The 9,939-nt window shown below is 39.6% G+C and overlaps 1 long non-coding RNA gene across 1 annotated transcript; it reads right to left on the minus strand.

Annotated features, from left to right (window-relative positions):
- Positions 1-211: 211 nt before the first annotated feature.
- On the minus strand, positions 212-8,889 carry LOC110974116 (uncharacterized). The gene is made up of 3 exons (XR_015425090.1): positions 4,745-8,889; positions 4,437-4,588; positions 212-3,772 (listed from the first exon to the last, which is right to left on the minus strand). It is a non-coding gene; the product is annotated as an uncharacterized LOC110974116 (long non-coding RNA).
- Positions 8,890-9,939: the final 1,050 nt, after the last annotated feature.

Consider the following 9,939-nt stretch of genomic DNA (forward strand, 5'->3'; position numbering starts at 1 on the left):
GGGAAACTAGGGGATTGTGGAGGAATAGAGGTTATAGGGAAACTAGGGGATTGTGGAGGAATAGAAGGTTATAGGGAAACTAGGGGATTGTGGAGGAATAGAGGTTATAGGGAAACTAGGGGATTGTGGAGGAATAGAGGTAATAGGGAAACTAGGGGATTGTGGAAGAATAGAGTTTATAGGGAAACTAGGGGATTGTGGAGGAATAGAAGGTTATAGGGAAACTAGGGGATTGTGGAGGAATAGAAGGTTATAGGGAAACAAGGGGATTGTGGAGGAATAGAGGTTATAAAGAAACTAGGGGATATCTTGTTTCAGATGCGTTGATGGTGTATCAGAGGCCGTTTTTGTTATTTCAATTCAGTTACAACGACTACACAAAAGGTTTACTTGAGCCTATTCCAATGATACAAAACTCTTGCCTTCTGAGGCTGCGTTTCCGCATAGACTCTATGACATGCCCGCCCATGGGAATTCTAAAAGAGCAGGGGGGGTGCTGACACCATTTGACACAAGGGGCGATGTAAGTGATACAGATGATTCTGATGATACAGTTCATGATTCTTCACAGTCCACCCTTTTTTTCATCACCACGAAAACGTGTGAGATGGTCAGTAACCCGTCCCGAAGGATTTAGGCCATGAATTAGTTTCAAACTGTAGCAAAGCGTCGTTTAGATCGAATGAAAGTGACATGGTCCGAAGACACACTCTTATATAGTCTTTTCTTAAGAGCCACGCTATCGAGTGATCGTCCTCTCTCTCCCCAACCCTCAGCAGATTCACAAATGTAACTTTCAGGGATGATTGAGAATGCTTTCATAGTCATAGCACATGACGAGAGCCAATACACCTTATGTTCAGGGGGAAAACGTTGTCATGTTCCGGGAATCTTATTCACCGTAATCTGTTAAATGGGGCGGTGTCAGACTGTTTGGGACTCCATTGATCACTTGCATTTTTTTTTAATGTGACTTGAACCGTTTAATTATAATTACAAATTAACACCGCTTTCAATTCAATGGCCCACTTTTGAATAAGACCAATAACTGGGTTTGGTCGACGACACTTTCCGGTCTGTTGGAACCCCCTTTTCCAGTGAGATAGCAGTGCTGCAGATGTGCGAAGACGTCACTGGAGTATTCAATCTCATTTCGACTCCCCAATCTTGGTTTCAGATGACAAGCTGCTTATTTTGCCTCACCAATTTCAATTTAGTTCTTCAATTTCCCCATTTTGCCCCATTTTCTGTACACAATGTGGTAGAATTACATGAATTTAGACGGAATTAGTTGGATTTCTTTAATAATTCTACGTCATGAAATTAAAGAAGACCTTTCAAACGTGAGCTAGCATACGTAATTAAAATTGTATTGTTGAAGTTTCAAACGGTTTCATAATTATGACAACTTACTCCAGAAATACGCCGCTATTATTGATTCACTTCTTTTGTAATTCGATCACATTTATATCCTTTCTTCAACTTACAAACAGAAACACATGACCATAGATAGGAACAGAATAAAAAACCGGAAGTTCACTCGCCATTCCGCATTTTAATTCTTCAATGCTTATTTCTTTAAATTCTTAAGTCTTAGTTTATCTTGGAAATCAAACCGTTTTTCACGTACTTTTATATTTCAATACACATCTAACATTAATTTGTGAAAGTTTGTTCATATTTTTGACTAATGCCTTTTAGAAAATTACATTTTGGGCCCCTTCATTTAGGAGATGCAGGTCCAGATTTCTTTATGGTGCTTCCAACCGAGAAATACTTGGTCTCTATTCTAACGAAACGTGACACTGTAACACCACACAGGAGAGAAACAGCACTAGACTAGAGACGGACCATTCCGGATCACTTCTTTCCAATACTTGCGTTTAAGCAATTGCCCGATATACTGAGGATCTACATCAACGCCACTGTCAGTTTTCCCAAAATTCAAGGAGATTTTCCATTCTAGTAAGAATACACACCTCTGTTTACCGACATTTGCATATCAGCGCGCATGCACAGGAAACCTCGTTGAAAAAGTCGCCCAAGACACACCCTTCGCGCCCACTACGTGTTCCCATACAAAAGGCTGTGTAGCACCAAGACTCGCCTGTTTGTTGGTTTTTTTTCTTTCTGGGAGGGATGTTAATAGAGAAGCGTTTTCTTGCTAGTATGGAAAATCCCCTTGGATTTGGAGAATTCCATTACAGAAAACAACTCGCCTCTGAGTACCTACATTTGCAGAGCAGCACTGTTGGATAATAATCCAGGAGGGAAGGGACCCGCAGGAGGTCCAACTTGTCACAAGTTGGATCACCGTCGTTCAACTAAACATTCATTCTTGCGGCGTTTGGCCTCCTGCAGCATGGGCTCGCTGAACTTCTTATCAAATTATTATCATTTGCATACCAGCCCGCATGCAGCTGGTATGCAATGTAGGTAAACAGAGGTTAGTTTTCTGTAATGGAATCCATACTTTCTTGCAGATTTAGTATTTAAGGAAGTCAGAATGTTAACAAGTAAACATTGATCCCCAATTTCAGATGAAATTTGGAACAGAATACTTATCAATGAAAATAAACCATTTGAAATCATCTTGAAGGAGATATTACAAATAATGAACACATTTAAACGGTCTATCATGGCTTTTGTGATGTTGCAGTAACATTGTGAATCGAATAAACCAATTCAGTATCGTACGCTTCTGTGGCTTCGATTTATGCAAAATAATTGTTTACACATTAATAAGGCCCAAGAAAGGACTGGATGGACTTTTATTTACTTTGTCATTACTTGCGAATAAAAATCCATTCGTGGATTCGTTGGAACGAAGTATTTCCAGCTCACGAAATAACAGCAATTAAAATGAATAATTCCATCCAGTCTCTTCCAGGGCTTCAAAAGTAGGCTTAAGTAAATAAACTCTTTGACTAGAAATAGTTTCGGATATCTTTTTTCATAAGCAGGAATTGTTTTTAAACCTAAAGAATGAAAGTGCATGGATCAAGTTTTGGTCGAACGTTTACACACACACTTTGGCTAAAATTTCAATAATATATTAACACTCATTTTGGCAATCATTCGTTTTTGATATTACTTACAGTTTTTCTCATGCTTGATTGTTTTCATTCATTTGATAGTGTATGTATTTATTAGTAAAGGTAGAAATCTCAGTAAAACAAAAATAATCGGAATGTGTGTGTATAAATGTTTGACCGCCGAACCAATTCACTTTCGGACTTTCAAAGACTGAAACCAAGGATAAGACTATTCAGAGTGAAATAATCCAAGTTAGGGGTGAAAATAGTTCTATAAAGAGCCATTCCCGGGGAAACTTGAGTACATAATCTTAATCTATCTATCTAGGGGGCGTGATACCAGATTTTCCAAAGGGGGGTGTGAACTAAAGCAGTTATGATAAAATGCCTGGACAGCATGGGGTCCAGAGCCGTTTTGGATTCTGGGCGCTCTGTGGTGCAATTTCAGGCAGTATGATCCCTCCTTTTTCTTCTCCCTCCCTCTTTTTCTTCCTTTTATTAATTTATTTATTGGTGAAAAAAGGGGGTGGACCCCCCACACACCCCCACCTCCCCCATCCGTCCCTGAAGACATTTCACCCCACTGTCTTGTCCCTAGTTTCAGTGAGAGTGAGCGTTCCCAGGGAGGCAGCGAACATTCACTCTTTTGAATGATGAGTAAATGAGAAACAAGCTGAGCAGGGTGAATAGGAGCAGCTCCCGATGTTCGACGGTCTACTGCTGGTGTCTTCAGGAACCTGTTCAAATGACAAAAATGGACAAAAGTTTCGGTTTATTGTTACAGATCAACATAACATAGCCTAAAGTGACGAACTTGGGTTTTTTATATAGTGCCCAACAGGTTGAAGTGTTTACCATACCATGTCGATTTCGAGCCACTGTGCCATTTCGTTTTGTTCGCAAAAAGACGTTAGAGTATTAAGATATCACATATGGATGGGTTAAAAGCTGAACACGAAATGATAGAGCCGGCTTCAATAGCCATGCTGAAGGCGCTGAGGGTGCTATTCACCAGAAGGTAAATGGAGTTAAAGACGGCAAACAGGCGTGTCTTGAAAGCAGCACTCGGCGGGACTCAAGAAGCCAATATTAGGGTTGGCATATTCGAACACTCTGCAAGTCACAGAAGAGAGGCAGTTCATGTACAGAATGAACACCCAGTAGCGCACGTGGGGGCGACTTGGGTACAGGACCGCAAAGACTCGGAGGTTTTCCTTTTTTTTACTTTCTGAAAAACTGAGATGCATATACACCTACACGCACGTGTAGCTTTGATATGACCATACGTCCACATCCCCTGTAGGACAATGTGTGGAGGGGCCTGGGCATAATGAGCTAATTTTGCTGGTAAATTCTTGTCCAAATCCCCTTTATGACAAGGGCACCACAGAAAATGCCAACCTTGATAGGCCGACAGGAAAGGTGCAGTGGAGAGAGTGTCCGACAGCTGTGCGCTGTGTAGTGAGCAGTAAGGCGATTCTGGTGCTAGTCCGATGATCCATATCCACCTGGAGTGGTAATCCATCTCGAAGCCACCTGGCAAGCTTTGCATTCTGGAAACAGAAAGAAATACGAGAGGCATGCATTTGGAGTTAGTAAATAATTTCACGGATACTGGAAGCAAGGATTTTTAGAGAGCCTGTAAAAAGTGGGACTTTTCTTTTTTTTCAAAATGAAAGGTTTCTCAAGTTTGGTTTCGAAAAACTTACATTGAGAAGTCCAATAGGCATGCAAGTCAAGTAGGGTGTGACAGAAGCCACTGTTCCTTCTGGTTCCAATCGTTCATCGTCTTCCAAAAGGTCGGTCTTGAGAGCTGTCTCTGTACTGGGTGGACAGGTAGTTCTAACCTGAAGTAGTCGCCTGGCTGTCGAGATGTGATAAAGAAAAAACAAAACAAAAACAGGGCCCCCGCAAAAATTCCCGGGCTTCATGCACAAATTATCCAGATGTTGGTCAATATTAGTATACTTTTTTAAAGATTTCCCAAAAGATTTATCAAACAGTTGGACATCTTTGGGAGGTAGATATCACTTCAGAATGTTTTTTAAAAAGCCCTACACTTTTACAGTGCACAGGCTCATTACATCAAATTTCACAAAAGAAATCTTTTCTCAATATGTGGACTTCTCTTCCAACCCAGTGAAAAAAAAGGAGATACAGTTTGGGGCAAATGTCACATTTTTGCAGTACAGCTCAAGCCTACTTGGATGGACTTGGAGGAAACAAATTGGTGAAGAGTGCATCCAGCCAACGACCATGGATTGTGTGGTATTCAGCAAGTCGACGACTTCTCCTAGGCCAGTAATCCAGGTGTCGCTTGTGTAGAAAAAACCATCTCGAGGCTGCCTGCAAAGCTCTGCATTTTGGGAAACGGGAAGACTAGAGAGAAGTGAGCGAAATGAATTTTTTCCAATATTGTATTTTTTTAGATTTATTACCAAAGTTGCCTGGGATGTCTTCATCTAGATCTCCTTGCTAATCGGTCATCGCCATTCCAGAAATCCAACTCGAAGGCCGTCTCTCCTCCCTCTGCAAGACACATGGGTACAATTTAGGTGCTTTCCTGGTACGGTACTCACTGTTGAGATGAAAAGACAAACACTCGCCAAGGCAGGCTGAATTTAGTATACATAAATCTCAGTTATCACCAGAACAAGTCAGTTAGATTACCACGAGGTTAGTCCTACCTAGTCGTGTAAGCCTAACTGATTTCTGCACTTTCCACTAGTACACCTTTCTACCTTCGTTTACTAGTAAACCACACTAAGCCTAACCATTGTTGAATGAATACTACAAAAAATAGGATTACGTCCTGGTTATCTTCTTAAACGATAGAATTCAGAATTTTCAGGCAGTTTACGTTCTACTTCCCAAACGGTGTTGTTTTATTGAGCTGTGCGATGTTTTAAAATGCAGCAGCGCAGTGTTGATAGCGTCCTCAACAGCAATCCACAACACGAGACAATTATGACAAAGGCTAGTATTCAGATGGATGAACGGTGTACGCACCAGTGAACGGGAACTACAGTTGGTGGTGCCACTCGCAATTTCGGAGATGGACATGCTGAGCGACATGCAGTACTTCCTTACAAACCCAAATTGAAATCCAAAAGAATATTTCATGAAAATTTCTTGCGACGACTGACTCATCGTTAACTCATACTAAATAAAGCTTTACATTCAACTGCTGAAAAAAAAAACGAATATGCCGATCTTCGAAGGTCGGACTTACGATCATGGCTATCATGTAGCAGTTAAACATGGAATACAACCTTGTTACATGTATACACATGGTAGCAAATTCAAATCCATCAATATATCCGATAGAAAATGTCATGCATAACTCAACTTATTGTAAACTCACGAAAACGTTACTTTGCTCAAGAAGTTTAGAAAAAGCACAACCAAAAACAACCCCAACAACTTAAAACCCTAATTTGCCGATCTTCGCAGGTCGGTCTTACGATCAGGGCTGTTGTACATACAGCAGGATACAACCTACAGGTGACAACAAATTCAAATCCATCAAAATATCTGATAGAAAATGTCACGCATCAATCGGCTGATTACAAAACTCACTGTCGCCAAAGCATTACTTTGCTTAAAACCTTCATAAAAAGAAAACAAAACAAAAAACAACCCCAACAAATCCCTAATTTGCCGATCTTTGCATGTCGGACTTACGATCAGGGCAGTTGCACATACAGTAGTTATGCGTATAGGATACGACCTTAAACGTTACAAAAATTTTCAAGTCTCTAAAAATATCTGATAGAAAATGTCATGTTATCAATCGACCGATCGTGAAACCTGACTGTAACCAGACAACAAAACCCTAATGGGCCGATCCTCGCAGGTCGGACTTACGATCAGGACTGGCATATTTACGGCAGTTTGACATGGTTCACAACCCTACATGTGATAAATACAAACCCACATTTTTAAGTTGTGACGAAAATGTCACAGTCAATCGACTTGTAGTAAAATCACGGTAGCTAAAGGTTGCTTTTCAGGACAAAAATACAAAACGCCAATTTGCCAATCTTTGCAAGTCCAAGTTAGTCTAAGGCTGTTATACGCAGTTTACATGGAAACAATAAGACGCAGGAACACTTGATGAAAAATGTCAGGCGACAACAGACTGATCGTAAACTCACGATAACTAAAGCGTTACTTTGCTGCAAGAAAGCAATAAATTGCCGATCTTTGCGCGTCAGACGTATGTTTACTGTTTTTCACATCAGATTTACATGAGATACAACCTTACACGTGAAAACAATGTTTAATCAACAAGAATATCGTCGGAAAAAAGGTCAGGCGACAATCGACAGTGGCTAAAGCGTTATTTTGTAGGAAAAATTGACAATAATTTGCCGATCTTTGCAGGTCAGACTTTCGTTCAGGGCTGTTTTACATGGGAAACAATTTTAACGCAACAATAAATTATAATCTGCAAGCATAAGAAAAATGTCGTGTCACTCGACTAATTGTAAAATCACAGTGTGTTGAAAAACTTAAATATAAGGTCGCTGATCTTTGCAGGCTATGTTGGACTTAGGTCCAGGACAGCAGTAGTATATTAGATACAATCTAATAGGTGGCAACAATTTATAATCTTACAAGAATATTTGATAAAAATGCTATGCTGCCATCGACTGATCGTAAATTCACAATAACTAAGACGTAACTTTGCTAAAAAAGGAAACTAAATAGCCCATCTTTGCGGGGGCTAGGTCGGACTTACATTCAGGGCCGCTATTCAGCAGTTATACATAACATAAGCTTATATGTAACAACAATTAATAATCCACAACAATATATATCTGATGAAAATGAGTATAAAGCAGACCACGCGGTATATGTAAACGTTCTATTGACAGTCCACCTTGTGGAAACGAAAGCCTCCAACCGTAATTTAATTCAACTAATCGATTTCGAAGATGCAAAAGCACTTCGATCAATTTCTTTTTATCTACCGAGAAGAAAGAGGGCCTTTCCGCTGTTCCAAATAGCGTGTTTTCGTTTTATCTATATTTATATGTATTTTTAATCACAATTTTATTATTCATTTGAAATAAAGAAGATGCTACGATACGATATTTTTTTTAAGATGACGCAGTGCAATACTCTCTTTGGAGATTTTTGAGACGATGACAAGTTACTGCAATCGTTGGCAGTTATGGGCTTCAACCTCGTTATTTCAATTAACGACTACAGTGCAGAACGACCATTCGTTTCTAGACGAGAATGGAATTCAATGGATTTCATGCATGCGACAATCGATCGACGTAAACGTTACTTAGCTGAAAAAAATAAAACTAAATAGCCAACCTTTCCAGGTCGGACTTACGTTCAGGGCTCTTACACGGCACTTTTACAAAGAACACAACCTTATACGTGACAGCAAATTAAAATACACAATATCTGATAAAAATGTTTCCATCAGAATTTCTGTGCAGATTACAGCATATTTTTCGAGGATATAATGCTTTGAATGTTTTGTGACGATATCAGAGTGTAATGCGATTTTTTCATCGGGTTTTGTGCCGGCAAGCGCTCGACATAATTTTATGGGATATGTCGGTCCTCACTGAAGATAGCGTAGTTTTAGAATCGTTTCGTACTTGTCGTAACTTCATTCGAAGGCAGACCGCAATTGCGTCACGGACGGCGAGTACAAAATAAATACTTCCATTTGTTTTTTCCGATGATTTAATAATTTGGAAAGACTCATTTAGGCATTTCCAGAAAAATACGCGGTATATGAAATCGTTTTATTGAAAGTGACCCGATTGAAACGAACGCCTCCAACCGTAATTTAATTCAACCAATCGATTTCGAAGAAGCAGAAGCACGTCGAAAGAGAAGAAACACGGCCTTTCCGCAGTCCCGAAGAGCGATGTTTTAATTTAATTCATATTTATATGTATTTTTAATCACATTGTTATCATTCAGTTGGAGAGAAAATGCCACAATACCACATTTTCAAAGATGGCGTAGTGTAATACCCTATCTGCAGATATTTGTGACGATGTAAAGATATCTACGATTGTTGGAAATGATGGGCTTCAACTTCGTCACTTCAATTAAAAAACGACGACTGTGCAGAACGACCTTTCCGTTTATTGACGAGAATAGAATTCAATCGATTTCATATATGCGTCAATCGACTGATTGTAAATTCACGGAGACTAAAACGTTACTTTGCTGAAAAAAAATAAATAGCCAATCTTTCCAGGTCGGACTTGTGTTTTCATCAGTATTTCTGTGCAGATTACAGCATTCTTTCGAGGATATAATGCTTTGAAAGTTTTGCGACTATATCAAAGTGTAATGCAATATTTCAATCGGATTTTGTGCCAGCAAGCGCTCGACATAATTTTCATGGTATATGTCGGTCCTCACTGAAGATAGCGTAATTTCAGAATCGTTTTCTACGTGTCGTAACTTCATTCGAAGACAGACGCGGTATACGAAATCGTTGTAAAGTGAGCCGATGGAAACGACGCCTTAAATCGTAATTTAATTCAACCAATCGATTTCGAAGATGCAAAAGCACATCGATAAGTTTCTTTTTACAGAGAAGAAAAGAGGGCCTTTCCGCAGTACCGAATAGCGTCGTATATACGTATTGTTACTTACAATTTTCACCATTCAGTTGAAGAGAAGACCCAAAGATATCACATTTTTAAAAGATGACGCAATGTAATACGGTTTTTGCCGATTTCTATGACAATGACAAGATACTGCGACCGTTGGAAATGATGGGCTTCAACTTCGTCATTTCAATAAACAACCGAAATGCAGATCAAACTTTCTGTCTTACACGGAGACTAAAACGTTACTTTCCAGAAAAAAACTAAATAGCCGATCTTTCCTGGTCGGACTGACGTTCAGGGCTCTT

The sequence above is a fragment of the Acanthaster planci genome, linkage group LG04 (assembly GCF_054643075.1).
Source record: "Acanthaster planci isolate LZ-2023a linkage group LG04, COTS_SCS, whole genome shotgun sequence".
NCBI lineage: Eukaryota > Metazoa > Echinodermata > Asteroidea > Valvatida > Acanthasteridae > Acanthaster > Acanthaster planci.